Here is a 17,251-nt window from a genome sequence, read left to right on the forward strand (position 1 = left end):
AGTACTTCCGGGTGGTACACGAAAGTATTAAAAATTACTTTCAGCTCAATGAGAAGGGTGAATACCCCTCAGGCACCTGTACTTTTGGGAAGCTGTGTTTTCATATCCATTTACTTCAAATTAACTCTACTAAAAAGCACCAAAAGTTACATTGCAATAAACTCATCAATTTTGTTGTGCAAAACATCCAGAGGAGTGCAAAACCAATTCATATGTTAAGATTTAAGAAATAATTGAACAGATAAAGGAGATGAGGGTGACCACCTGCTTCAAAATTCAGAGAAGTAAAACAAATTCTATCTGCCATTGGTATCAGGACTCACTGGAAAATTGCTATCTGTTTTGATCAGTATGAAATTAACTCTTAACAAGGTTTCAGGAGGAAATAACTTCAATTTGAAGACAAAATTTCTTGTTTTTACTTTCCACACTAAGGTTTAAAAATCCAGTTTACTATCCAGAATGTGAGCTACCACTTTTAATCAATGGCATTAACAGTGTTTATCAAAAAGAATACGTGGCCCGCAAATAAATTAAACCTGCATTCAAGTGCTAAATTTTGGCTTCAAGACAATTTGGGGTTAAAAGCGCTCAGCATATTAGTCTGAAGGGCTGGGTTCAAAGGATAATGAACATGTTAAATAGAAATACCTATTCTAGGATTTTATGACTCCATTAATCCTAACCTTAACAATGAACAGATAATATACCAAAATATCACCTTTACTAATTGTTTTATGTGGGTAAATATTTTCTCAGATCAGCAAGCTACGATACTTTTATATAAGATCCCTATTATCTAAATTTCAATATATATTTAATCCTGAACGAAACCTCTGTAAAGATTTAATTCACTACTTTAGTAACACCTTTTTTCCTCTTAGGAAGAGTCTACATAGTAATGAATATTTGCAAAGAAGAACAGATATTTCAAGAATTTTTATTCATGTTGCAAGGTGTTTTCTACAGATGCTTTCTGGGAAATGGTTATTATATTTGGTAGAAGGATGTAATTTGCAGCTTTATGACCAATTATTAGAGTAGCATGTTTCATGAGAATGGTATGCAACATGGACACACTTTCGGAAGAAAATGGCAAGATGAAGCAGGAAATGTTCTTTCTGATATCAAACGGTATTTTATCTCCCAGCTTTGACATTTATTTTAAGTCATATCACCAGATCAATGTAAGGTCAGTTACAGCTAAATTGGCTGAAGCAGAGACAGTCATTAAAGGGATGCATTCCATAAAGAGAAATCCAATTACCTGTTGCATTAGAGAAATCAAATTCATTTTCTGGTTTGGTCAAGGACAGTCAGTGCGGCAAACAGCTCACAGGAGAAAAGCACTGAACATTGTCATAGAGCAAGCAAGTTTTAGATAGAAACATGAAAAACTCATTGCTGCTATTAGAATGATGTTTTTAGAAAAGCAAAAATATAAATTTTAATTCAGTTTGCAGAATTTAGCGTAAAGGAATGTGTGACTATGGGTTTTTTTTCCTGTATTTCACAATGCAATTGCTGGACATCAAACATTTATCTCTTTTTTACTGGACTACATTTGAAAACATTGCTTATATGTGGAAATAAAAAATAATTGATCATTTCAGTAATTGTCTGTACACATCTTACATAATCAAGATAAAACAGGGAAAGCCGCTTACAATATAATTAAGTAATGTTTGGGGTTTTTTTAACTAGGAGATGCAAGATACTTTAATCAATAATTACACTGATTCAATTCAGAAAGGAATGACTCCTACATACAGTCACTGTATACTCTTTCATTTTTTTAGTGTCCCATGAGAGAAACAGTTACACTGTACTAAATCGCAGAATCAAAGCTGCATCACACACATTACCTGACTGTTTAAGTTACACAAATGCCTCAAAAAAAATTTCTATTAACAATTAATATGTCTTGTATATATGATGGAACTTTAAATTTCACTTTGCCCTATAAAAAATGATTTTATCAGCTATTCATATTATTCTCTTTATATTAACTATGAAGCTAACTCATAAGGCTTTAAAAAAGGTATATTACTATCATTAAATTAATAGCAAAATGTTATGATTCCAATTTTTTTGTTACAGAAAAATAAACTGTTCCTTTTGATACGATACTTTTGATGTTTGATACAATCATAAAATCACAGAAAGGCTTGGGTTGGAAGGGACCTTAAAGATCATCCAGTTCTAGCCCCATCCTGCCATGGGCAGGGACACCTTGCACTAGACTAGGTTGTTCAAAGCCCCATGTAACCTGGCCTACAATATATACTGCTAAACAACATATAATACAATAATTTGAAAAATTATGTCATATCACATAGAAGAAAGAACCTGTCATATTCAGAACAAGTAACTTAGACAAGAAGCACAAAAAAGCAAAATCATAAAAGCTTCAAAAAAAGAAAAAAAAAACAACAAAGGAGAAAGATACCTAAGATACCTGAGATAAACTAAGTGGAACACTAAGACACCTTAAGGATCGTTTATTGATCAGGATGGTCTGCACATACTTTAGATCTCTTCTTCTTAGACAGTCATGTCAAATGATGCAACGTTGTCTTCCCAGCACAGGCAAAGTTTGCACTGGGAGCTTCAGGTAAGGCAAACTATCTCTTCTATTAATAAGTTAACAACAAGTGAAACTTCTTTTCAAAAAAAAAAGAAAAAAATTTACCTAACACTTTGGTCTGCCTTCAAAGTATCTTCCAGCTACTTACTAGCAGGAATTATGCTATCATCTTCAGAGCACAAACAGATGACCCATGTAACACTAATGCAGCATGGGCTGCTGGCCGAGCTGTTTTCATCTGGCAAATTGTATTGTTGAAATCTAGTAGTATAAAAGTACATTAGATGGTTTCATAATAGCACTTCTTCATATAAGCAGCTGCAGAAACTGTTTCTTGAAAGAGAAATGGACTCTGGACTCTAGGACATGACGAATTCTATGCTGCAATATTCATTATATGGAGACCAACCCTAAGCAGAGGATTTTCATTGCTTTATTCATACTTGAATAAATCATCAAAACAGAATAAGAGCATCCCTCCAAAATTCAACAGAGGGTAGAAGAAGCCAGAATCCACAAGAAAAGCCTGGAAACACAAACCAAATGGTGAAATCTGAAATATTTTTTTTATTTTGATACAGCAATGAGCAGTGAAAGTTCTAATGGACAGTAGGACTGCAACATCTAATAACAGTAAAAAAGCTTTTCGTATGCAACTCTTCAGCTAGGAGGACATGACATCATGGTGTTATTGCTGGAAAATGGAGTAGTCTGAATAACTGTATTTGGCAAAATATGTCTATCTACCACTGTTGTACATCAGTCAAGTATTATAAGTTTTAATTCTTTCAGTAAGAGTGAATATCACACATTCTAGGAGCTTTCAGAAATTGTAAAGATGCCATAGTGTCAGGACAGGTCTGACACTATGCAAGAGCATGAACAAGAGCTCCAGGCAAGAGCATGAACACTGCAAGCCTCATCAAAAGAACGCACTGATATTTTTGCAAAGACTCAGTATTGCTTATGTGTTTCTGAGAAGTATGTGGATTTTTCTCCAGAGTAGGGCTAAATCAGGTTAAAGTAATTATGTTTCCTGAAGTCAAAGTGTGAAGTCAACGACAGCTAATGCATACTGCTGAGGGCACATGCTCCCTTTACTTTGCTGTTATGCGCTTTTAGGTAAGACCTATATATAGGTGTCCCACTAACTACACATCAATTCTTTATCATATCTCAGTCTTTAAGTACTATACTACATCACAGTAATCATATACCAAACTAGGGAAACATTTAGTACTCAGTCATTAAAATCTTCTATCCATCACTTTTCTCTTTTTCTTCTTTAAGATATTTAAAAACTGCAGTGCTGTTCACTTGATGTATAAAAGTAACCTATGTGGAAAATACTTTTATCCTTTTTTCATCTAGATGTCAGGGAGAAAATTGTCTCCCATGGATGGCAGCCAATCTGACAGCCTTCTGTGATGGGTTGACAAGGGGAGAGCCTTGTATGTTGTCTACCTTGACTTCAGCAAGGCTTTTGACACTGTTTGCCAAGATATCTTCATAGGTAAGCTCAGGAAGTGTGGCGTAGAGGAATGGACAGTGAGGTGGATCAAGACTGCCTGAATAGCAGAGCTTAGAAAGTCATGATCAGCAGAGTAGAATTATGTACCAGTACATGTTGGGGTCTGACCTACTAGAGAGCAGCTCTGTGGAGAAAGGCTTGGGAGTCTTGGATGACAAGTTGACCAGGAGCCAGCAGTGTGTCCTTGCAACAAAGAGGGCCAATATTATCCTAGGGTACATCGGTAAGAGTGTGGCCAGCAGGTTGAGGAAGCTGATCCTCCCCTTCTATTTGCCCCTAGTGATGCCACATCTGGAGTACTGTGTCCATTCTGGTTTCCACAGTTCAAAAAAGACAAGGAGCTATTGGAGACAGTCCAGATGAGGGCCACAAAGATGATTAGGGATCTGGAGCACCTCTTTTATGAGGAGAGGCTGCAGGAGCTGGGCTTGTTTAGTTTAGAGAAAAGACTGAGAAGGGATCTCATTAATGCATATTAGTATCTCAAAATCAGGTGCCAAGAGGATGGTGCCAGACGCTTTTCAGTGGTGCCCTGTGACAGGATGAGGAGCAATGGTCATAAATTAAAACACAAGAAGTTCAACCTCAATGTGAGAAAGAACTTCTTTAGATTGAGAACAACAGAGCACTGGAACAGGCTGCCCAGGGAGGTTGCGGAGTCCCTCCCTCTGGAGACATTCAAAACCCATCTGGATGTGTTCCCGTGTCACCTGCTCTAGGTGATCTTGCCTTGGCAGGGTGGTTGGACTGGATGCTCTCCAGAGGTTCCTTCCTATCCTAACTATTCTGTGATTCTGTGATCATACCTCAACATTTCCATAGCTTACACATGATAATATGAAATTCCTATTTTATTTTTGAAATTTTTTTGGCAGTTGAGCAGAAGTGTCAAAAACATTGTTACACATGCTTCAGAAACAACTGTTAATTTATTTCAATCCTCTCTGCTGCATTTTGGAATATACACAATGCGTAAATGTTTGAAAACAAATGTAACAAATATTTCTAATTAGACTTACAGATCTATAAGGGCGATGATATTTTTCAGGCTAAATATTAACAGTCAGCTCTAAATACAGTGCTAGATTTTAAAGAAATTTTGGCTGCTTTCTACATCTCGGAACATTCCTAATTTGGTTTGATTTCTATCAGGGAAACAACGAAACCTCTTTTAGGGTACTTCTCCAGTTTAATAGCAAGAAATTCTAAGTGACATTAAACACATAGATTGGCCCCTTCAATCTATTCTGTTTTCTCATTTTAATCAGAGCCAGCACATTGTTCTTGTCTTACCAACACATACTGTTTTAACAATAGACAAAAACAACATTAAACTGATGTTGCAATTCAGTGGTCAGTATGAACAATAAAGAATATTATGGTTCACTTTTGTTGCTCCTGCAACAGTCCCCAATGTGATTTTGTGCATTTTCATATTTCCTACCAATAAAATGTCTCCTAAGTTTTGCTCTTATGAGATGTTATTCTCCTAATCCACAACATTTGCACATATGCACTGTCTTACATTTGAATTTCCACCAAAACCATTTAAAGAACTTTTTTTGTACAAACAGAGAGAAGGTTTATATTAATTATTGCCATCTTTACTGATCCATGCAAATTTATTTCTTTACCCATTGAGGAAGTAGCAAGCCTCCTATTTTTTAGCCTGCAGATCTTGATTTGGTTTTGAGTATTATCATAGTAGTTTCTGCACAATCCAGGGATAACAACTCAACAAGATGGTGAGAACAACTAAAAATATATATGCTGTAGACTCAAGTTTAGAAAAGTCACTTTTGCTAGCACTTCCTTTCCATTTCCAAATTGAATTAGGACAGAATGATCCACAGAGGCAATGTCTAGCCCACAATGAATTTCTGGTAGAAAAACTTCAGATATCAAAAGGTAGGTTAGGGAGAAATCTATTTTAGGTCTATCCAAGTTATTCTGGAAATTATACTTTGTATTTCAATACCAGAAGAAATAATTCCTAAATAAATTTGGGGGGTTTTAAAAGCCAAATATAAAATAAACCAAAAAAAAAAGAAAAAAGAGGAAGAATTTTCTTTTAACGGGAAATTCCTTGACAGTTTGTAGATATAAATAACTGTTCAGGAACAACTGTACAACTGAAGCAGAGCTTCTGCAGAAAAACTCTAAGCTGTGCCATCTCATTTCCCATCATGTTTCAAGTCCCTACTGTGCACATAAATCACTATATGTGTGCAACAAAATATACTGGCTGTCATGTGGCAAGCACTTACTGTTTATATAACCATTGACAGCACATTTCAGAAGACTTTTTTCTTGCTTTACAGCTTCCTTATTAGTGTTACAAATGCATAACCAGAGGTCTGGGTAATATCACGCATTATAGACAAAGTGTGAGACATAAAGCCACACCATGATTTTTATTTAAGGCATTTAACTCAGTTCCATCTTAGGCTGTCATGGCAGGAGAGCTTGCTTTACTCATTTAGGGAGCTTGGTGGTTTTGCTAAAAGGCCAGAGACAGAAGTCATGCCATGTTTGGTACACATTTGCCACATGCATCTAGACCAATGTAAATTCTTTTTATAGTCAGTGAAAAGAAAAAAGCATTTCTGGGGTGAAATTCATTTCAAAATGGGTTCTGTTGTAAAGATGTACCTACTTTTCTTCACTCTAAAACAGAACCTGTTCAGATGATCACACTGCTGGCACTGGAAGTCTGGTAACATGAATCCAAACACGGTTTCCTACATTTCTTAGTGTTTCTCACTGAAGTGTCATTAACCCAGTTAATGAAATACGTGATGGCTCATAACAGATGAAGTTTTGTCATAGGCAAGGGCCATATTCACACATCCAATACCTAAAAATTAGGCTTTTGCCCTCATCAGACTGTTTGAGACAGAAACTTAGAGAATCCTTAGAGTTGCTTGGGTAGGTCTTGGAGGGGAGCAAGCAAAGATTGTAGAGAGACAAGTCATATCACAAAAGGATAACCCAATCCAGTGAGCAGAGCCAGGCTATGCAAATACCAGTTACAGAGGTGCTTGCTTAAGCACTTGACTCAGGTTTCCACAAGATACGCTTCTGTACTTTTGAGATTAAAACTTCAGTTCTCTAGGGAACAATGCCAAAGGTGCATTGGTTTCCTTCTGTGAAGCAGGCTATTGCTTAAAGCATTCAAATCAGTGTACCCATATTTACTCTTGGATCTACCAGTGCTTACACCTTAACCAAAATTATAGGCATTATCCATTGACTTTAATTCAAAAGGCATACCTAGGTTAAGAGTCAGCCTTCAGGTCTTCCCATCTTCTGTAGTTACAGAATCAGACGACTTATCCTTTCTTTAATCCTATGAATCTTAAACACCTATCTACAAACCAAAGCATTGAAGAAAAAATTGAGCCAGCATGTGATTAGCATGGAGGCAGGCTGTGTTACACCGATGGAAATGACAGAAGGTTAAAAAGGAGTTCATGCTGAAAGGGAATTTTTATGCAAAATGCAAGTAGCAGTTTTTAAATTAGGGTGGAATATATAATATCTTGGAATACTGGAGGAATGCAAGCATTTCACTGTTTGCCTCCAAACTACAGCAACAACAGGTTCCAGACTCCGAGTTGTACAGTCACATCACATAAACACAGAAGTTTTGGTTTAGGATATATGAAACTATAAACCAAATGGTGGCATACTGTAATTAAGATATGATTCAGCCTTTAAGATTGTCTTAACCTAAGCAAAATTTTTGATGTCTGAATGTGCCTGCAAGTCACAGACAAGTTCAACTACCTGGTCTCATAAAAGACATAGAGCTCAGGAAGGTCAATATCCACAGCAATGAAAAACTGGGAACAAATTCTGGTTTGATTTGGCTTAATACAACACAGATGCTGAGCTATTCTGGCTAGGTTGCCAGCAGTTCTAGATATATTGACAAGGAGTATTTACGTCTCTAAAGACAGTTCTTCTGGACTTTGCAAATAGGGAACTTACCAGAGTACCTGCTGTAGAGTACACTACCAGCTTAGGCATGTGAATAAATGTCAATTCCCAAGGCATGAAGGAGTCCCATGCTGGACAGGTTCACAAGAACAAAGGCTTCTACTGATCAAATTTAATTTCTTCTTTCAACATCTCCATCTAACAATTTTCTCAGCAAGACTTGCACATACTCATGTGCTGGCAGACAGCTTTCTGCATGGGCCATTAGCTTGCTCTCAGGCAGTGGCATCATTTTTATTTGTATCATGATGCCCTCAGAGACTTACAGTTAGAGCTGTATACTGTCAATGCTACTTCTGTGTAGTCTATGTTTTGATGTTCCAGAAGGTCATCATGTGCTATTCTGACACTGGTTCTTCAGAAAAAAAAGTGACAACACACATACTACTCGGTGCCTTTCTCCTGCCTTTCCCTTTTCCACAAATATTTTAATTATATTTGGTGAGTTAAGGGATGACAGAAGACCAACAAATGAATAGACAACACTTGCAGTGAGGGCACAGTGTTAAGGTGATTCTGTGACAGGTGAGGGAGTAAAAAAAGAAATATTTGTGACAACAACATATTTCTAATTAATTATTTAGGACTGTGCTGTTTTCTTCTCTATTTAATTTCCACTTAGTGACTACTAAGGGAGTATCTTCTAGTGGAGAAGGCTGAGTGAATGTGAGACACAATGGGTGTTTTTTATGATTGTTGGGAATTGATTTCACTTTACACAGTGTGTTCTAGATCAACAGGAAACGTTAACTAGAGTAAATAAAAGTAACATAAGCACATCTTTCAAAAATCTCTCTTGATGTCTACATAATGCAGAACCTAGTAAAAATGAATCAATCAGTTCGAATCATGAATATGATTTCAAGCTCTGATGTTTACTGTCTTTCACCACTGTCCCACATCCAGGCACATAAGCCACAGGAGATCCATCTGAACACTGGGATGCCCTAAGTGACAGGCAGGAGACACACACTGCTGAGACACTCCCCTGCTTCCTCTTGCCAGAACAAAGAGCCTAATTAAATGAAAATCTATCTCCATGCTGTTGATATCATGCTGCTTTTCCAGTTGATTCAAAGCTGCGGTGTACTGACAGCTCAGAGCGGTTTCAATCCATTTCACTTCTTTATGAGAAGCCTTTACTTTAAAATAAGGGGAACTCGAAACTTCCTTTACATGGCCTTTTCTGTTCCGCTCTCATAGCAAACACAGTCCAATAGCAAATGAGAACAATTCTGCACAAAACAAGTTTCTCATGAAAACTCTCACCAGAAAACAAACTGCAAAAATTCATGAAGCATTTGTGAAAAACTTTCCCATGGCTCTTTCCAGTATTTTCTTTATCATGCTATAAGAGATTATAGGACTAAAATGTTTATGTGCAGCTGCTGGTCCTTTGCCACATTTATGGGCAGCATCATTAATGGTTTTAAATTACCCTTTTATACTGAAGCTACAATCACACTGAGCACACAATCCATCAACAAGTTATAAATCCTTCTATTTATCCACATTTCCTGTGCAATTCTTCACTTGAGGTGCAAGCATGGTCATAGTTCCTATAGACCCATTCTCTTTAAAAAAATTACTTTGGTCTTACTTACAGAATAGAGTTCTCATGGAAGGTACTCAGTGGAAGGTAATTACTACCAGTTTCACTCCAACAGAGGAAAATCTCCAGACTCTGTTGCAAAATCATTTGCTATTCTGAATAACAAATATTTTGTTTTGAAAAGTCAGTCAACTATTTTTTCTGTTGGATTATGTTCTTTACATTCCATCAATTTTAAAACACTTCAGATTATAATTAAAAGGTAAAAATACCCATCAAATTTCACAAAAGGATGAAGTATCTTTTTAGACAGCTGAGAAATAACGTTTACTCTTAAACTGTGTTGGGATTATTCAAGGTATTCTCAGTGCTGAAAGAAGAATAAAAAATGAAGTTATGTACCTATTCCCTCAATAGGGAACTTTTGGGATTAAATATTCATAAAAATTGAGATAATCACTAAAATTGTCTCTATTAAAGAATCATAATATTGGAGGCCTTTAAGGTTTCAACCGATATTGCCTCTCCCTTAAAACGGTGTAATTTGCTCAGCTCAGTTATACCAAATTAAGAAAGGTGTTAATATTAAGTTTCCTTTTATTTTCATTCAGGTTTTAAGTTTCATGTTTTCAAAGATTTCACACCAAATGTGATGCCTTGAAATAAAGTGGAGTATAAAACACTCCTACAGTCACACAAAACTCCACTTTGGCTTTCAGATAAAATTCCTGCTAGTGCAGAGTCAAGAAAAAATATTACAAATTTTAACAACTCCGAATACTGATGTTTTTGTACAGTAAAGACCAAAGGGAAAGCTGGTTATTAAACATTAATGAATACAACTGAAAATGTTTCATACTGATCCTTGTCTGGGAAGAATATTGAAGACACACAGAGGATAATGGTTTGTGAAGAATTCTTAAGTACTTGTTGGGTTGCTAGAGGGTATTTCGGAAAAGGAGGTACAGTAAGATGAGAGCTGAGAGAAACTACACTATCTCCATGGGAAGGATTTTACACTCCCTTCTAGACTTGTGCTGAAAGATGTTCCACAGCTAATTTGACAGTAAATAGATAACAGGTGTTGCAGACTGGGAAGTTAAGGATTGCTAGAAATGATTGGTAGTAACATTGCTTCTGCACATCCCCTTGGCTGTAGTCTTTATCCAAAATGCTTAGTTACTGAGTATAGGTAGAACTTTGTATTTTTGTTAGTTTTTTTCAATAAGGAGTGCAAGAATGCTAAGACCTCTGGGCAAAGAGAACAATCCAAGAGAACGGAAGGAAATTTTTTCCACTTTTAAAAACACTTGAGAACACAATTCTTAATATACAGTTGTTTTTCAGCTCCAAATATACTCTCATTTGAAACTGAGTATCTCTTATATAAACAAAGAATCAAGATTTTTTCATTTTTTCTTTCCTGCTTTCATATACATTACGGTCCATCAACAAACTTTTATCCCATGGGGAAGCAGGATTGATATCGCTTAGAAGAAAGCAAATAACATCAGATCATGGTTGCACAGTTATTTGCCATTTGTTTGACATGTTTATTCTTTATCTACCGTCTACACACAAAACCATATGAAGTCAGCTAATGGTCACTCATTAAAAAATACTTTTGCCTTATAAATATTCATAAGACACACTGTAGTGAAAACCAATATAGTCTTTCAAAAAAGAACAAAGGAGAAAAAACACAAAGAGGCCAACTTTACAAGAAAGTTGATTTTCTTAAAAGTTCAGATGTTGCAAATTAAATATGCTGCTTTATCAACATGGTGTAAAGCAGATTTTTTTATCAGATTGTCTTTTGAACAACAATTTTTGGTCAATTATTACTTCCCATGTGGAAATTTCTCAAGGCTGAGCCATACAGTGTGCACAGCTGATATGGTACAATCTTTCCTCTACAGCTGGTCTTGTTTGTCACCTCGGCTTACTTGATTAAGCATTTTAATCAGTGCTTGCATAAGACTGTGCACCTTCTGTTGAAAATTGGCTGGTGTTTAGTTGAAAACCAGTTGACTTCTTAACATCTTACTTAGATTTGGCCATTGCTCATTCTACCATTTTTGAAGGGTTTATAATCAGTATCTTAAATTCTTTCTTTCTTACCAAACAATAATAAATGTTCTCCAATAACTGCAAAATTCTGTACTAATAATATTGATAAGCACCTTCCAATGAAGCTGCTAAGCTGTTTTACATTTAGCATAATGGCATGGAGAATATATAACACGACTGCCTCATTTTTGCCTTAACCTTTGACCTTTTTTCCTCTAAAAAATAAAATACTGGGTTTAGTAATATATTTATCCCTTATCTTCTGACTGTTTTGTTAAATCATCCCTTTTATTCAGCCAGATCGGGTGTTTGAAGCATTTCTTTGGACAAATTAATTCTGCTTTTTCTCCCAGAGTTCTCAGGAAATTAAATGCAAATTATATTTACATGCTTTAGTTAGCTTCAATGTACAATTTAAAATCACCTTTATTCTATTCATCCTGTCTATGTTTATATACCTCTCCCTTATGATATTAACATAACCCAGGAGTGTTATCAGTTGGGCATTTCTGACTAGATCATTGGCTGAGCTCCAGCTTTTTGCCTGGCTCTCTTAGCACAAGGAGGGAAACACCATATTTTGGGAAAATCTAAGTCCGATCTCCAGAGCCCACATCACATTGTCTTAGTACCTTCTAGAAATTTTTATTGATAAATGAGAAACAAAAGCTCTCCAATGAATAAGCATAAGCAGAAGGACTTAAAAAAATTATATTTTTTGCCTTATAACTGTGAAGAGAAGGCATAGATTCAGTTAGATTATTAGTGTTCTCCAAGAATAACTACATATTCTCAAGGTGTATGAGACAAAAAATTCACTTTATCTGGGAAAAGATGAAGATACTATATTTACTGGATATCCACTACTACAATAGACAAAGTATATATTTACAGCTGATTTTCTTTAAATTTACATTATATCCCCTCTATATCAAATATATACTTCTAATTTACTAAAGTCTCATCCTCTCTGCCTTGACTACAACAGGTCATGTTGAACCAGTCCTTAGATTCCAGGTTCAGTGCCTCTAAATTCTCACTGTTAATCATAAGTCCTTGCTCATGAAATATATTTTAAAATTACTCAGCCCAGGACTGAGTAGTCTGTTTGTATGAGAACACTGTGACATTGTACCTGACAACTCCATTCCAATTCCTGTTTGGAAGACAGTCTGTTGAAAGCTAAGCTAGTGCTGATGCACTTGCATTTTAACCTAGGTACATATCAACCCAGGAGGCATACTGCTGGTTTAACTACTACCTAACTGAATTAATATGGTAACACTTCAAGCATAAATGACAAATATAAGTGATGATGCTCAGTATATCCATAATGCATAAAGCTGAAATACAGATTCCCCGATTTCTCTTGTCACATAAACAGGAATCTCATGAAAATGTTCATGTCAGTTTGCTGAAAAATTGGAACAAAATTTTTACGGTTTATTTATGCAAGCATATATACATTATCTATGTATATATGTATGCTTGAAAACTAGTAATATCTGTAAACACTTTTATTAAAATTGAAGCTCCTCTGTGTATATTGGCAAAACTGTTTTATGACAGATGAAGAATGACATATGATTACAGTTCTAGATTAGCTAAAATTGGTATGACCTTAGGTCAAGTATGAAGTATTTCTCATGTAAAAATACAGTATATACAGGCATTTTCACTCTGTAATAGGACTTCCTGAATCCTATGTAAACCCAAAGTTTAATAAAGGCCCTTATCAGCTTTGAAAAATCTGTTCATTTTTTGATGGAAAAATGAGCCAAGAAAATAGACAGTCAAAGATGACTGAAACAGGTTCTACAAAGAGAGTGAACTCTATAGGAGACAGGGAGACAAAAGTGGGGAAATGACAAAATACTAAAAATGAGAGTATGAGGTTGAAATAAGCTCAGTAAATTGAAATACAAATGCATAGTTGCGAAAGAATGGAAATCCAATTCAGGGCTTAAAAGTACACTGACAGGTAGATTATCCCTAGATTAGAGAAAACTACAGCTTTAAGTTACATACCAGAATATTTCATAGGACATCTCAGGTTGACCATTCCTTCCTGAATTGCTCGAAAGAGAATCCAAACAGCTGTTCAAGTAAGATAAGAGGTCAACCCACAGCACAAGAACCAAGCCAAGCCAGACTAAAGACACAACTTCTGGGAGCAGAAAGTTCAGGTTTAAGACCCCAATGCTATCATATGTTTGAGATACCACCTGAAGTTATTAATTATAAAATACTCCTAATTTGAGTATTCTGTAGATTTCACTTTCATGAGTAATTAAGATATCTTCAAAATACACAGGATCCAGAGCTGTCACGTGAATCATGGAAGAATCATAGAGAAACAATGCATAATTTGTTAGTAATTTATAAGCTTTATTATATCATTGAATAAATATGCCAAGAGACTTTATTTGAGTCTTGGAGGACCTTTGGTCCACTACGCAGCAATGCTACAACACAGCAAAGAAATCTCTAAACTGTCATCAATACAAGCCAGGGTGTCTTCACAGTGGACTGCAATGTCATCTGCATGTACTTAACTTTAGTTCACAGGCAGCTGATCTAAAATGCTTTGGCCTTCTGAAAGGCAGGCAGATTAACTTTGATGAAGGACCACAAAATACAGCTTTCATTTTTACAACCCAGGCCTGACATCTATTGTGCACCTTGTGCTTCTTATGCTGGGGTTTGCACATATGGATTTGATTTTTTTTTCCCAAATGACAAATGAAATGTAATGAAGGGAAACTGATTCATGATGTGAATTTTTCAGTACAGTTAATAGGCTAACATGCCATAATCCTGTATTCAGCAGACAGCAATTAAATTTAGTTTAGCATGAGATGATTCCAGAGTTTTTTCTTTCCTCTGATCGATGTTCTATCAACTGTTGATTCATTGGGGCTTCTTCTGTACTACTGCACAAACTGAAGAGTGACTAGCACTGTTGAATGAAGCTTCTCTGTGCCAGATACCTCTGATGATGTATCTTCACCCATCCCAGCAAACATGAAACTTTTGAGTTCCAATGATGTTGGACATAAATTTGAACAGCTCTTCAATCCTGTTTTGTAAAGCAACCTGTCCCTGGCTTTTCACATAATTGTGCGTACTAGGAACCACTTTCATTACAAAAATAAGTCCATGAAATACCCGGGACAATCCTAGGAACAATTTATACACAGAATTTGAAGGGAAGTTAGGGATCAGGCAACGGAAGGACTAACTGCAGAATCTCATTGTTCAGTCTCAGTTCTTTAACCACACCACAACACTCACAGTCAGCATTAGAAAGCAATATTTCTGCCATTTTTACTAAAATTGCTTCTTTCATTTCTGAAACAATTACAAAAAAAAAAAAAAAAAGCTGGCAATTACCAGTGACAGTAAACAGGATGCATTTAGAGAAGTTACTTGCAATCTGGTGCATACAATTGATGAAAATAATCAGAAAAAAGACTATTTGCTAGCTGTTTCACTGTAACAACCAATGCAGCATAAAAACAGCAAATGAGTGTTTGATTTCCTGTGTCATATCCTTATAATATATATATAAAATATATAAATATACGCATACTTCCTCTGCCAGATACTTATATTAAGCCCTCTTACAAGTAGAAAAAGGGGGATGTAGGCTTTTAGAAAAATAAATTACTTGATGAATTAAAGTTTTTTAAATTACATTAATTATTAGTTTATTTTTAATGGTGAATCTTTTAATAGCACACTAAAAGGTGATAGCTACTTTTTAGTGACTACACATGCAAGTATAAGTTTATATATAAAGGATATTTCTTGTTTTTCACTTTTGTTTATGTGTGTATCCTGTGCATAAACATAGGATTAAATATTTCATACACATACATCTTTCTGGCCCAAACAGAGTGCTCTGAAGATCAGACTGATAGAGAGTAACAGCCTGAAAAATAAACTTAGGTTCCAGTTCCATGAAGAATTTTGTATGAGCAGCATTTTACAGACTGCAAAGTCAAATGCAGTCAGCTATCCCAGGTTCAAGCTCTTGCCCCAGTCTCTAAGGCAGGGAAGTCTATTACACTGGATTACTACCACTTTCTTACTGAATGACTCTCCTGCTCTCCACCTGCCTCCTGAGCGTATGCCAACCTCAAACTGCTCTCACTGCATATCTTCCCATTCCTATAATGAAATAATGTTACCTAAAAAACAAACTAATTATCTCAAAGCTGAAGATTTTTTTTATACAAGCTCAGAGATTAATTTTGTTCCCTGCGGGTTTTTCTCCATTGATTCTTCTGGTTACACAAAATGATCTAAAAACATTCTTTGGGAGTCAATGGGAAAGCTCAATGTATGTCAACCTTCTGGCAATCTGCATTACCTCTACAGTCCCAACTCCACTGCAATTATTAGTTACAAAATAAATTCAAAATGCTGGGAAACAAAAATGGGCAGTGAGAAAGTGCTTCTACAATGGAAGATGAAGCAGAGTTGAAGATGCTTTGTTGCTGCAGAAGTGTTACAGAAGCAAAGAATGAACTGCTCCAAATGGAAGACTATCAGGTTTAAGTGCATGAACAAGCAAAACAAGGCATATTTACACATGTTGTTTTATCTATAGAATCATAAAAGTCCTCATTTGAACACTGGGAAAGATATTTCTGAAGGGTGATATTTATAAAGGGCATTTCTGTGCCAAAATTCTTATACGACATCCTAAATATATGGTATATACACATCTATACTATTTTTATAGCAGAATGCCCAATCAGCACAGACAGCATACGTATGGTTGCTCTTACTAGATTATTTTACAGTACTCATTCTGCTGTAGGAAGACACTGAAATAGAGCTAAAATATATTTTGCTTCTGCTCATTATTGTTTTTGTAACTGTCACCTGACTATTTGATTAGTTTGACTGTCTTGTTTCACATTGTAGAGTCTTTATATTTTTCTGATCCAAGAAGTTTCTGGCTTTTAAATTTTTGAACTATTTTTATTAGCACACATTGTGCAAATGTGTTACCCTTCAGAGAAAATCCATTAATCATAATTATTTTAGCATTTTTTAGAAATTTTATAGGGAACTTGCAACATTTTTTTCTTGCCTTTTAGTAGTATGATAGCAACAAAATTCCATCTTGAAAATAATTCCAGTGGTTTCTGACTACACTCCTTTGTCATTAACTGCACCATAAATTAGAAATCCAACAATAAATATTATGGCACAATGATTAGGAACAGATTAAGTTGTCAGTTGGAACATGACTAGCAGCACATTCCTATGGATTACATTGTTTTGTGACCTTTTCCACTTATGAATAAAATTGGGGACTTTAAAATCTGTAGTTAGCTTTCTGAGATCAAAACAACAATGCTTTTGGCTGCATTTTAAGCCCTCTGACTTTGCTCTGAAGCTGATGAAGAGGGTTCATATGAGCTATTCTGCTGACTCATGCGTGTGGCCATAATATCTGAAACTGGTGGATGGTAGAAAAACACTGAAGAAGACA

General features: G+C 35.7%; 1 protein-coding gene across 2 annotated transcripts in view; it reads right to left on the minus strand.

Moving 5' to 3' along the window:
* The window catches only part of TMEM117 (transmembrane protein 117), a 197,141-nt gene that overhangs the window by 69,027 nt on the left and 110,863 nt on the right, over positions 1-17,251 (minus strand). The window lies entirely within an intron of this gene.

This window comes from Lepidothrix coronata, unplaced genomic scaffold (assembly GCF_001604755.1).
Source record: "Lepidothrix coronata isolate B3197 unplaced genomic scaffold, Lepidothrix_coronata-1.0 Scaffold159, whole genome shotgun sequence".
Classification (NCBI taxonomy): domain Eukaryota; kingdom Metazoa; phylum Chordata; class Aves; order Passeriformes; family Pipridae; genus Lepidothrix; species Lepidothrix coronata.